The sequence below is a fragment of the Ceratina calcarata genome, unplaced genomic scaffold (genome assembly GCF_001652005.2).
Source record: "Ceratina calcarata isolate Rehan_Ccalc_2016 unplaced genomic scaffold, ASM165200v1 scaffold422.2, whole genome shotgun sequence".
Taxonomy (NCBI): domain Eukaryota; kingdom Metazoa; phylum Arthropoda; class Insecta; order Hymenoptera; family Apidae; genus Ceratina; species Ceratina calcarata.
The window spans coordinates 352,084-365,025 of NW_017165837.1; the positions used below are offsets into that span (position 1 = coordinate 352,084).

Below are 12,942 nucleotides of genomic sequence, written 5' to 3' on the forward strand. Positions count from 1 at the left end.
TAACAGCGAGTGATTCATTTTAGCGGTAGGTAGGTAGGTAGAAGCCCGCGGTGCGGTGGTTTGTCAATGGCTCGATAGCGGGCGTCGCCGCTCGGCTGTTCCGGTCATTAAAACTTGATCCATCGAACTATTTGTTCCCTCGTACGCGTTGCAATCCCGAAAGTCTCATTTTTCACGATATCGCCTCCGCCCGAGCGACGCGACCGATGCGACGTTCCTCTCGTTCACATTTTTTATGCGTCCGGGCCATGCATCATCGTAACGGCGAAAGCGAAACACGACAGATAATTCACCCGGTTGTTCTGATTCGGCTCCCGGCATGGACGTTAATAAAAATCGTGGTCTTATTTTAATGAAAAAATATTTGCCGCCCGCCGTCTATCGAATAAATTTTACAAGGCCAGAAACAAAAATATATGATCGACGGAAAATCGATGCATCGTCGGTTCGGTTGAAAAGAACTGTTCAAGTCTTGCGCAAAAATTGTTTACTATTACGGAAAAAGAAGAAAATGTCCGCTTCTTGCCCCGAAACTCTTCTGCAAACTTTCGGGCCGACCAACATGCTCGGACACGATTCGTGTTTTCATTGTCATGCAAAAGTGCAAGCTTATGCTCGATGTGGAGCAATTCGGCAGTCGGTCGGACACAATAGGCCGGACAGTCGGCGCGGTACAAAATATGCAAATTCTCGACGGGCGTCGGACCACGGGCCGACAAAAACAATAAACGCCGGCCGATTGCATGTGTTCATACATCGATGGATCCATAAAAATATCCGCGCGAACATGCCTCGCGTCTGCCCGGAGCCGAAGAGGAAAGACAAAACGCCATATGGCGTGAATGGCTCCATTATTTCGTCAAAACGAAACTGTCCCGCCAAGCGAAATGTATTCAGTTTCTTAATTAGTTACACAAATTCACTTCCTTGGCAAACTATTTTTTTTAACTCTTGAACCATTTTGTTTATTTAAATATTAGTCGTTGAATTATTATCATCCTATCAGTATAAATCTTTACTAATCAACTAAGTAAATGTTAATATTGGAAACCGATAACACAATTCTGTTCGAGTGTATAAGAACGAGAGAAATGAAATTAAGATTAATAGATTTGTTTTCATTAACATCAATTCACTTAATTCACGGATGTAACGAAATCTCTTTTTAGATTCCCAAAACTAATGACAATATCGCACAGAATTGATTATTTCTTCCACGAAATACTCGTACATGGAATTGTATAAATTTTTTAAAATCAAGAACTGCAACGCTGTAGAATTGTTTCGTTTCGCTGGCCCATTCAGGCATAATTACCACCTTGCCTTGCCTTGAATTCCGCGGGCTCTCGTGTAGTTCGACAACTCGGTTACGGTTGCATTACATTTTCCCGGGGTGGCCGCGTGTTTTTCGTTGACCCGGTGGCGTTCCGTTTACGCTGCCGTTCCCGAAAAGTGTTTGCTCCGGGCCACGGTTCCTCCACGGTTTTCACACTTTGCTCTAACACGTACTAACTACTTACACCTCGACGCCGCGCCGAGTTCCGTCGGACTCGCCTCTGTTCGCCAAACTTTTCTTTCAACGAACTGCCCGCTCTGTAGCCTTCGTTCCCGCCCAACGGAATTCCCAGTCCGCGTATAATGCACCCACGGAGGAGTTTAAACCGCCGAGAGTATGTTCCAGTTAAAAGGTTCGATTCGGTGTAGTCATAAATTGCGAGGTTCATCAAATGGATTCGCCACCTCACTGACCTGGTCATTAAACTTATCTTTAAAAAGAAACGTACTTACCCTTAAACACATTCTTATAAATAATCATTCAATTATAAATAATGCCAATGCATATTCTAAACGTAGTAACAAATTTTACAAAACAGATGCGATACGTCGAGCAATTTGTTTGTGGGTGAGGTACCGAGCACGTTCCTCGCGGCCGATGAAAAGATACACGGAATCAAACAATAACGTAAAATATGGTTGCCTGAACGGTTCACGAAACGCAAACAATTTGCCAAAGGCTGATCTCGTTGTCCGCATCCGCATGCGAGGAATCGTATCCCGATCGAACGACCGATCGGGCGAACGGTTTCCTTCGTAGCTGCAAATAGTATGACGGACGAGGAACGATCGACGGGAAGACGCGAGTGAATTGCAAGGAAAAAGCACAGTCTCTTCGGGCCGTGAGGGGCGAGAATAAAAATGGCTTAGATCAAGGAACGAGGATAGAGAGCGAGGCGAATCGTTGCCTCGTCCCGCGGGGCGGTTTGACGGGACTGTTCCTTCCGTGCCTTTTTTTTTTCCTATTTTTTTTTTCTCGACCTCTCCCGCCGTCTTTCTCTCTCTTTTTCTCTTGCCTCCTCACCACCGGCCATTTGCCGGCGTCGCTTGTAAATATGAGCGGTCCTTCATTCGGACAGAGAGCAATAGCCCTAACAACGTCTTCCTGCCGTTGTAGCGTGGCCCAAGGCCGTTTCTCGACGGCAGTTTTCCTTCGTCTGGGGAGTGCTACCGCCATTCCTTTCTCCAGATACAAGTCTGCGGAAAGTGAGATCGTGGGAAGAACGCGCGGCGGAAGAAACGACGTGGAAGGAAAAGACGGCGTGGACAGGCAGGTCGGCTGAACGGAAAGAGAGAACGAGCCAAAGAGAGAGAGAGAGAGAGAGAGAAATGGGGGAAAACAGCGTCCCCTGACAATCAACGTCTATGGCGCCGCGCCATCGTTCTCGTCTCCTTTTACGCGGTGTCGTAAAAGATGCTTGTTACGAGCGGCGAACGGACAAAATGACGGATCGTAATAAGTTCTCGTTCAGCCATGGGGCGGATTCTAGGGCAATGGGTACCGGTGTATCTACAAAAGTTCAGATGATGCCTCGCCATAAACAATTCACGTACAGCTGTCTTCGAAATGGTGCGCTATTCAGCGCACCATTCTACGCCGTGGTTCCCTTCGTAATGGCCCTCGGTCTTATTTTTCCTTCTACCATTCATTCGATCCTTTTCGTTTATCTTCAGTCGATCGTCGGATCCTCTTAATCTGAACAAATATAATTTAAAAGACTGACGATCTAAGTAACGCCAGATTTTGATGATTCGACAATACAACAATGAATTGACGCGTGTAATAAAATTTGATTTTTACATCAAGGAGTAGGAATATTATATTACGCTTTATGCATATTATAGCATCCCATTCGTGCGGAATGTGATAGTATATCAATAGCCTTTCCGTTTCATTAAAACCTGATAACGTATTCATAGAACTAATTCGATGGCTCTATTCAATCCATGCCATATCCTTAAAGAGATACCGACTTCGAGGTTCATATTTCCGCGAAAATTTAATTTGCATTCGGAGATCCACGTATGCCTAGCATCGGTTCGTATCTTTAAGCAAAGTGAACGCACGCATTATCATGCACGGCGTTAAACGTCGTTTGGAAATTTTCACCGATAGCCTGCAAACAATTGCGAATTCCCATAAGTCTTGGCGAAAGGCACGCGTCGCGGTATCCGCGCGCGTCGATACTTCACACGTAGCGTCCTTTATTTCTTTGGCAAGCATGGTTATCAGAAATAAGCCGGGACGTGCCGATTTCGCGAATATAGCGCGGACCCGGGGGCATGGTATGCGGAGAGTCGTCGTTCGTGAGCCGGTATAAATTGCAGGGCTCACTTAGCCGGCCAAATTTATTCCAATCCCGTAATCCGCGCCTATTCATACAGATGCAAATCGGAGAAACGTGTGCCAAATTCGTACGCATCCTTCTGGAAACGAGATATACCCTCGCGCCGCGACCTAGAAGGATCGACCGCGCGCGCGGTACTCGGGTGCGGACAATGTTGAGAATGAATTAACGTGACCCCGGTTAAGAACAGAAAGACCAGGGGTTGCCGTGGAACATGGAGAAATTTCGGCTCGGGCAAACGGCGGGTCGTAGGGGGGGAGGAAATGAGAGAGTGAGAGAGAGAGAGAGAGAGAGAGAGAGAGAGAGAGAGAGAGAGAGAGAGGTGGACCGGCGAGGGTCGGGAATGAACAAGGATGACCGGCGTTAGTATGAAGCATTGTAATGGTCCCTTTGGAAGCAAACCTTTGGGCTCTCGAATCTACAGAGCGTCACGATACACAGAGAATACACACGCTAGGTTCTGGCCATCGTGAATTATTAAATGTCACAATTAAATGCTGCGGTAGTCATTAAAGCCGGTGCAATTGGCGCCGGTGGCCATAGTTTGCCGCTGTGAAATATTAAGCCATCAACCGGTTCATTATAACGACGAATAAATGACAGCGGATCTTATTGCGTTTTCGAGTGTGTGCGTTTCACGTACGCTGTGTGCACCGCCGTTATTGCCACGTAATTCGTGCTACCCTCTCGTTATACAAAAATTCGCTTCGCGATCGTTAAGTCGTAATCCCCGTGGCTCTCGCGTCGTTAACAATAATCCTAATTCTCCAAATTACTGAAAATGGGATATATCAAACTGAAACAGACTTATGTACGTATTATATTCTTTTTAATACAGCTGACGGCGTAGGGTGAATCGTGTCCAATTAAGTAGGCGTTACGCGCAGTCTGCGGCTTACGCAGAAATTTCCCGCGTGTAACTCGGTTAGAATGTATCGGCGTGCCAATTTAGATAAATTAAGTAGTTACCCCGTGGGAGAATTAACTTGGCAGCCAATCTCGACTCCACCGGCGCGGCGGAAAGACGAAACGGGTAACGGGTGGTGCCTGTAAGACGCATTTCCATCGACACGCGGTTCTAGGCGCAACCGAGATGTCTGGGGAAATGAAGCTATGCGGGTCGGACCCGTTTCATCTTCCTGCAAATAATTTAATCCAAGCTAAGTACATATTTATGTCTGCACATAGGCTGAGCGCGTACGTAGACAAGGGTTGAAGGCACATACATACATATATACATACATATATAAGGGAGGATACATGCCTTCTTGCGCAACGTTACACGTATATAACGGAACCAGGTGCAGTGGTACACGACGATAGGCAGTCCCATTAAAATTAATAAACGCAGTTCGACGGTTTAATTGAAAGGTTTCGGCAAGGCGAAATTAAATGGCATCATTTACGCGAATCGATTCGAAAAATAAACGCGCGCGTAATCGAGTCCTCTCTAGTCCCTGGCGCTTTTCTGTTGGTCGATCTCGTTTTCTCGATCTTCGCCCCCTCTCCTAACCCTCCGTGATATGCTCCGGCAACGAAAAAGGTTGAAATTGAACGCGACCATGCGTCCAGGATGCCTCTGAATATTCGACGCGACGGAAACCTTCTTCAGGATTTCCCAGGCGCGGTATTTAATTTGGTCGACGTAAGAGGAGACCCGGGAGGGGAGGAAAGAGAAGAGGAAAAAGTTGAAAAGATCTGTACGAGGGGAAAGAATGGGGAAGATAGCGAGGAGGAAAGAATGGAGATCTGAGGAAGGTGTGTGCATTGCGCGTGACGAAAGCACCGTCTCTGTTTGTACCTCGCGGAATCTTAATAACCGGGCGGCGCAGATATTTTTATGTTTCTTCTTCGGCGACGTTAAAAATCCGTCGACTAAATTTTTAACGGATGCGTATATACATATATATTTAGCTTAAATCTTTGAGTCTCGGTGGTCCTAGCCGTCGTCGCGCGCTGAACGCTGTCTCTTGAATAAAAATCACCCTCAATAGCGCACTTTACTTTAGTGCCGTGCTCTCCGAAGGGTGACTGCGCGGAAGCGGGTGGAGCGAGGGAAGAAGCTGGATGGAACGTCGTAAGGGAGGAAAGTGCATAAATCATGGTGTATTAATATCGCTTTAGGCACAAAAGTAGCGGATGCAATTCACATAATGTATCTCAAACAAAAAATTATTTACCGAGTCGAAGTTGGAGCAGCGTTATATGTATGTCTCGCCATAAGTGATATGAGACAGTCATGAGTCAGACGTGTATCATGTATTAACGCTTGAAAGCGTCGCCGATGCATTTGCGGCGTAGCGGGCGTGATTGGCCGTCTTCTGACTCTTAGCTGTTGCCGTACGTTTCATCGTCGGTAGCTTCTCGAGCAGTTGGCCGCGTCGCAAAGGTCGATGGGGCAGAATACCACGAAGTGGGTTCATCGTTCCGTACCATGCGACCATTTCACTTATGCGCACTCGACGGCCTTATGGACCGGCACTTCGTGACCGCGGAAGCGACGACGCCTCCTGCACCCCCCGTCGCCTCTCCTTTTTTACCCCGGCCGAGAACCTTAATCCTTTTTGACACCATTCGAGGAACTTTTCCACCATTCAACAAGAGGATTGAATTGAGTATTTTTCACGCGAGGACACTGGCCAAGGTAGCGTTTGAAAACGTGTTCAAACTTTCGTATCGTACGACGAATAAATGAAATTTTGCTATTAAGATTCGATATTTTTATTTCGTTAACAATTTTTTGCGGTTGACCGTACAAACGTTTTGTAGCGGAAAAGTAGTAGAATGATATCATTAGGCATGATCTCGTTAGAGTAGTCGGGGAAAATAACTGTTTTTCACTTCAATCAATTTTTCAACATCGCCCATTTTTTCATGCCGGTTTAAAAGCGTATACATATTCAGTAATTTATCCCGACCGGCGAAAATTCGCCCCGGCATACTCCATTTCGATAGCCATGACCGTGTCCGATACGATAAATTTATTTGTTGCCTCAACGCACAGATTTAATAGCCTCGTCTGAAAATCGCGTCCCGTTAAACGGCGATTTATCCCGGCGAGATACCGTAGGCCGCAGCCCGGTGCAGCGGCGGCGGCGGCGGCGGCAGCGGTCGAACACGGGTGAACACGTACGCGCAGAATAGGTATCCTCCTAGGCATCGATATTCAAAAACCGGGGGAATCCCTCTGACGTACAGAAGGCGGTGCGATATTCAACGTTGACGATAAATGCCGATACTCCGAGGATGAAACATCAACCTTTGCTGCGCGTTCGTTGCCTGGCCTAGGTGGCGTCGGTTATTTGCATATTTCAATTTCCTCTGCGCAACACGAGGGTGCTGTCGACACGCGGCTGAAAACACGTTCACAGAGACGCGCACAGTTTCTCGTTTGCACGTTTCGCGAGCATATACCGCTCGCTGCTGCCTCTTCCCTCGTAAACGTACCGCCTCTGTGCCTAGTCTGTATGCAACAAAGTTGGTACAAGTCTAAGCGGAGAAAATGTCAATGTCGGGGGCAAACATTTCTCGCCGACGGATGCTGCGATACGGATATGCGCTGCCGTAATTATCCGAGCGAAAGAGAGACAGTCCGTGCGCACGCGACGCGAGATAGAATTGTTTTTAATATATATGAAATTTTAATTAGAGAACGAATTATCAATTTTTTACGAATGCATGACGTTCGAACGAATCTATGCGACGGACACTGTAGGAACGTCTCTCATTTCATTCGGTCCCAGGGAATATTTTCTGCGTCCTATTATAAAAGTCATACCGCAGGACACCCGTCTCTGTCCATTGTACCGGAGCATTTCAATTTTCAGCCAAGATGCAAATTCCTTGTCTGCGCGGATTCCGTGAAACGAGCCGCCGGGACGGCGCGCGGCGGCGGCGGCGGCGGCGGCGTCAAGACGCCCGGAGGGGCTAATGTGCAGGTGCGGCGAATAGGTCTATCGCAGCCTCATTTCGTTTCAATTCATTAGGGGGACCGTAAAATTCTAATTCCCTGGCTGCCTACCACTCGCTCAACACCGTTTCGGTTGCCGGGAATCACCAGCCCTCTCAACCCCCTGGAACCGTGACTCGTTGCCCCAGAAACTTTCCCTTATTCCTTCCCGTGTTCGTTTCTACTACCAATTCGACTTTGCCAGCAACCCGTCCGAATCTTGTTAAGATAATTGGAGCATCGAGTTAGATAAACAATATCGTACTGGACCTGTTACAATTACTTTCTCCGTTCCGAGATGTTCCCGTTAAAGTGTTACGGCTCTAGAAAATGTATGAGAACGTTTTTCTTTAAAGAATTGAGAAACGCAAAGCGCAGAACGTGATCAAATACTTAATATTAGTAGATTTCTGTGAGTTGTCAACGATGCTGCATTAAAGGCATCGTTTATCGCGACGCTTGTCGAGATCGCGAGAGCTCTGCCTAGAGAAGAGATGGAGACCGTCAGGAGTGGCAAGCACTCGGTTCGTAGAAGACGGATGGGATGGAAAGCCGGATAAGGAATCCGAAACTTTTTCGTTAATGAATACACGCGACACACAAACGAAACAAATTATATTTCGTCGCCGGTTTAGACCTGGGAACGAAGTGGACTCGAGGAGCGGTTTTCGAGGGGGTGTAGGCAGACGTAGGCGTCGGCGGTTGTCCATTGAAAGGGATAGAGAGAGAGATGAACGAGGATAGGACAACGACGCCGGGGCGAGGGAGAGAGAGATCTCGTTGTATCGATCGGCGTCATAAAATCCATTTTATGACTTGGACGCTGTCCAGTGACTGGTGTATTAGCCGTCGCATTGCCTCGCAAATAAAACGCTCTTCTACTCTTGAACCCCCTTTAACCACCTCGCCTCACCCTTGTCGACGTCGGACGGTCGTCAGACGCCATCAACTTTCGTCTGTATCTCCTCCTGTCTCTTTCTCTCTCTTTCACTGTCGTTTCTCTTTTTGTCTGTTTGTCTATCCCAGTGTGCGCGCCTGTTTTGCCTTTCGTTCGTGCTCGATACACATCGATAAGTTTATAGGCAAAAAAGTACAGAGCTAGACGGTCTTCTTCATGGTCTCGTACCTCCCGGCGCGCCGGTTCACCTTTTACCGAGGAACAGTCGAATCGCACGGAACTGTTGCCTGATTCTCTCCTCTCCATCGCGTATGCATTAAATTCATTTATTACAAAGCATTTTTATTCCCCGTTTATACGAAACACAGTCCATTAAATACGGTGCAATTGTGGATCTCATAATTTCTCATTACTGTCAAGAGTTATTTTTCGTTCGAGCCCGCCCGGTCGGACGAGACCAATTTACGCTCCGCGCCCAGGCTTTACGATACGCCGTTCAGAAGAATTGCCAGTCGATGAAAATTTCATTTTCGCTTTCCCATATAACAAAGCGACGTTTGTAGCAGCGCGCGCGGCGCACATTAACATACGATATCGCGCTCGGGTTTGCACGATACCCGGGCCGAAACAACAATAACTCGTTTTGGAGAGACGCGTCGTTTTAATCGACCGTCCCGAACGATCGCGAATTAGCGCGGCGCGAGGATACGTAACTCGTCGTCAGGGCCGGTCGTTCTACAAATTGGCCCTCGGTCCTCGCCGAGGATCGGCGGGGGCGTACCTACCCCGGGATAATTAATCCCAATTGAATTAATTAGACTCGCGCGGCGGAAATTAAGTGCCGTCGGGATGCGTGCGAGTCGCACCGGCTGCGTAATATAGGACGTCGGTTTTTGCTACTAGGACCCAATAACCGAGCATGCTTTACCGGGAATCAACGGTAAAATTGAACCACTAAATCTGCAACGTTGCAACATTGCACCTGTCCGCCTCGGCTGTGTTTTCGATAACGATTCACGAGCCACCCCGCGAGAAATTAGGTGATCTTTCACCCATAGTTACTACGGTCATTTTAAATGCGATCGCTCATTGCGATTTATAAACTCGCTGCCAATGTCTCTGATCGGTAAATCGTTCAGCAATTATTCCCGTGTAACGTTATTGGATATTATTCAGAAATTTTCGGAAAATAAGTGGTCAGACAAAGCCACTGTCGCGATACTCTTCGCAAACGAGAAGGGTCGCTGCTATAATTTTACTCACGATTCGCGAAGAGGAAACGATAAAACTGCGACGGTACGGGATGTTCTACCCGTCCGGGAGTACACCTGACTTCCCTGACACCGCGAAAGATAACACGTGCCTTTTCCGTTTCAACTGTCTTATTCCACGATTTTAATGTCTCGTTCTCCTCGCGCCTAACGCTCTCCTCTCCTTGCCTCGGCCTTAAATAACTCCGTGGGACTAATGTACATTCTCTGAATGGCAACGCGAGGAGATAAGAGGAACGGACTAAACGAGTTCGCGTAAGCGCAACGATTTGCCGTCTTTTATTCGTCCGGCCACTGAAATCACAGCGATTGATAAATCGAGCATGTCCAGTGATAAGCGTCGCCGGAGGAAATTGAAATTCCGAACGCGATTCCACTCCGAGTAATTTCTTGGAATTCTTGAAAATACTCGATCGTGCGTGGGAAGAGGAGTCATATAAGAAATATAAACGGCATCCTACGATGTTCTTAGCATCTTATCAAGTATTGAACGAAAGAAGTACTGATTAATTCTGGAGACCTGTTCGTTTCGTTTTTTAAACCTAGGCTACGGAGATGCCTGTGAACGAGCGGCAGAACGCCTGATTAATACCTTTCCCCAGTATTCTAATGCAGTTTACGCTTCAACCTGATTCTTTCGAGTGCTCGTTGAATCTGGCAAGAGTGGAAGTTGGCAGTTGTATCCTGGGGCTCTCGGATCCAAATGTATTTGAAGGACGCCAAAAAAGTAGTGCCAAATAGACAAATACACTGCGATATGAAAATTAACCGAATATAAAGTGTGTCATCGGAAATGGGCCGATTATTTCTCGCCACGGTCGAATTCTAGTTAGCTCGAAACCCGCTGTTTCGGATAAGATTCTGCAGGAAAACATTTAATTGAAATTCTAAATCTACGTTTGTATTGAAGAAGTATATTTGACGAGCGCATTGGATTCGCAGTTTTGTAATTAAAACGCGGGATGAAATTTGCGAGAAAATGATGGTCGTAACGAGGAACCATAAACGTCGGGGCGGGGGTAAATGTAAATTTCGCGAAAGTAGATTTAGCTTCCTCGGCTGGTAGTCCGCGGCAATTCGTGTACGGCCCGCGGCGTTATCTGTAGATTTAATTCGGCCGAAAGACGAGGGCCGGAAGTCTCGACGCGCGAGGGAGGAAGAAAAGGTCGTCCCTCACCCCCTGCCACCTCCCTCCCTCCCCTCCCACCGCCCCTTGTTCTTGATACACGAAACGCCACGGAAAGCTAATTCGCTTTGAACCGCCGCGGGGCGTACGATTCCTCGCGAACTTTTCTATTCCCGGTGGATATTTAGCCGGGGAGAATAAGAGTGTCATGCAACCTGTCCCAAACGCAATTAAGATAAGCGCCGGCGATGTTTATAAATATATTTCGGTCTATTCCCATTTCCCAGAGAGAGCCAGCGAGCTACGGAGGGTTGGCAAAGTCGGGTCGCCCAGCCACTATATCTGACAGGGAATACTTTCGGCGTGACCGGCCGCGGGCGACGAATCCCTCGGAAACTTTCAGATTCACAGCGCCCCGACCGGTCTCGTCGTTCCTCGCCGGTCGACTCGGCCCTTTTTCCCTTCGCGCCACCCTCCGCGAGCGCTTTTATGTGGGTTAGTTTTGGGTCAGGTTAGACGCCCTACGTGCGAATGAGACGCGCACCCGAGATAACTAAGGGTGGATCCGGGACGCGTACGATGCGGCGCGACGTGCTGCATGAAAAATTACAACAGCGTGGCAAGTTACACACCTTCGTCCTCCTTATTCTCCCTCGCTTCTATCTCGCCTAACCCACGCTCGTTCTTATTTCCACGCCACGCCGTACACCGGCTTTCTCCGAGTTTCCCCTCTTTTACTCTCGTTTTCGTCTCCGCGACGTAATTCCCCGCTAAGAAACTGTTACCGCCCCGTGACTCCACCTGCTATCGCGGCGAAATTGCATCCCCGAAGTCTCCGTGAGATTAAAACGTCTCCGGAGCTTCAGGTCACGACCCGTAGAACGACCGATTCGAATTTCGCATGCACGAGTTATGTGACAGGGAACAGCGTTCAACCTGTTCGCCGGTTTGTTTGTTAGCAAGCTGATAATAAATCTCTGCGACATGAAAATGTGCGTGCGAAAATAATAATTCATTCTCCTATCGGTCTGAGTTTAAACCAATTCATTTACATTTAATATCCATTCGTTTTTTACCCAATAAAGATTGTTTCGCGTTTTTGTTTTGCGATCTCGAAACGAACATATTCTTGATCAGTACCCCTTGATACGTTGGAAAATGGAACGCGAGAATGAAGTCGTAAAACCGTCGGATATAACTGCTCAGTTATTCATGAGAGTACTTCATTTTTCAGCAATTTTCATGTTTTACTCCCGCGGTCTCTGGATTCGTGTAGATTTGTGTTTACGACATGTAACAGCGCTCTCTCGGCTACGCGACCGTCTGCGCACGTACCAACAATTTAACAGGCATACGAACTTACATAGTTACGACAACCTCGATTCTGTAGAAGTAGAAAGTATCCCGCGAATTATAGACAGATCAAGGCTATCAGACAATGACGATAATGTCCTCTCGTAAATAGCATGTGATCTTAGACCGAGTTCTGTCCACGAGTCTCGCGGCGCGCGTGCCTGCTTACATCCATCTACGTGTGTTGAGATAGTCAAATGACGATCAGATAGGGCGAACAGGCCCTTTGAATAAATCCTCAGACCGATAGGAAGGCGGTCCCAGAAGGTTTGCTCGACAGTGCGATAGCCGATAATGGTCTGGTTCAGCCACCGTCCAATTCCAGGGTTAATTACCATCGTTTTAACCTGCTATACCAGCCTCGGTTCTTACGTGCTGGTCCTACCCGTTTTCGAAAATTAATTTTACGACAATGGGAATGTCGATACTTCCATTTACCTCGGGACCGATCCCGGTTCGCAAATAAGCAATTCAATTAAAACCCGTTAGGATGAATCGTTCCGTTTTTACCGGGATCTCAGATCGACACCCAAGTCTCATCTCAGTAGCTCATGTATAGTGGAAAGAAAAATTGTCATCACAGCGTCGAGCTCAAGGAAGCTCATTAAGATGGGGGAAATAATTAACAAATCTTCTCGGGGAAAGGAAACGAGCTCGTAAAG

At 47.5% G+C, this 12,942-nt stretch overlaps 1 protein-coding gene across 4 annotated transcripts in view; it reads left to right on the forward strand.

The window, feature by feature from the left end:
* Window positions 1–12,942, forward strand: part of bru3 (CUGBP Elav-like family member bruno 3) — a 547,126-nt gene that overhangs the window by 82,297 nt on the left and 451,887 nt on the right. The gene's annotated exons all lie outside the window — the stretch shown is intronic.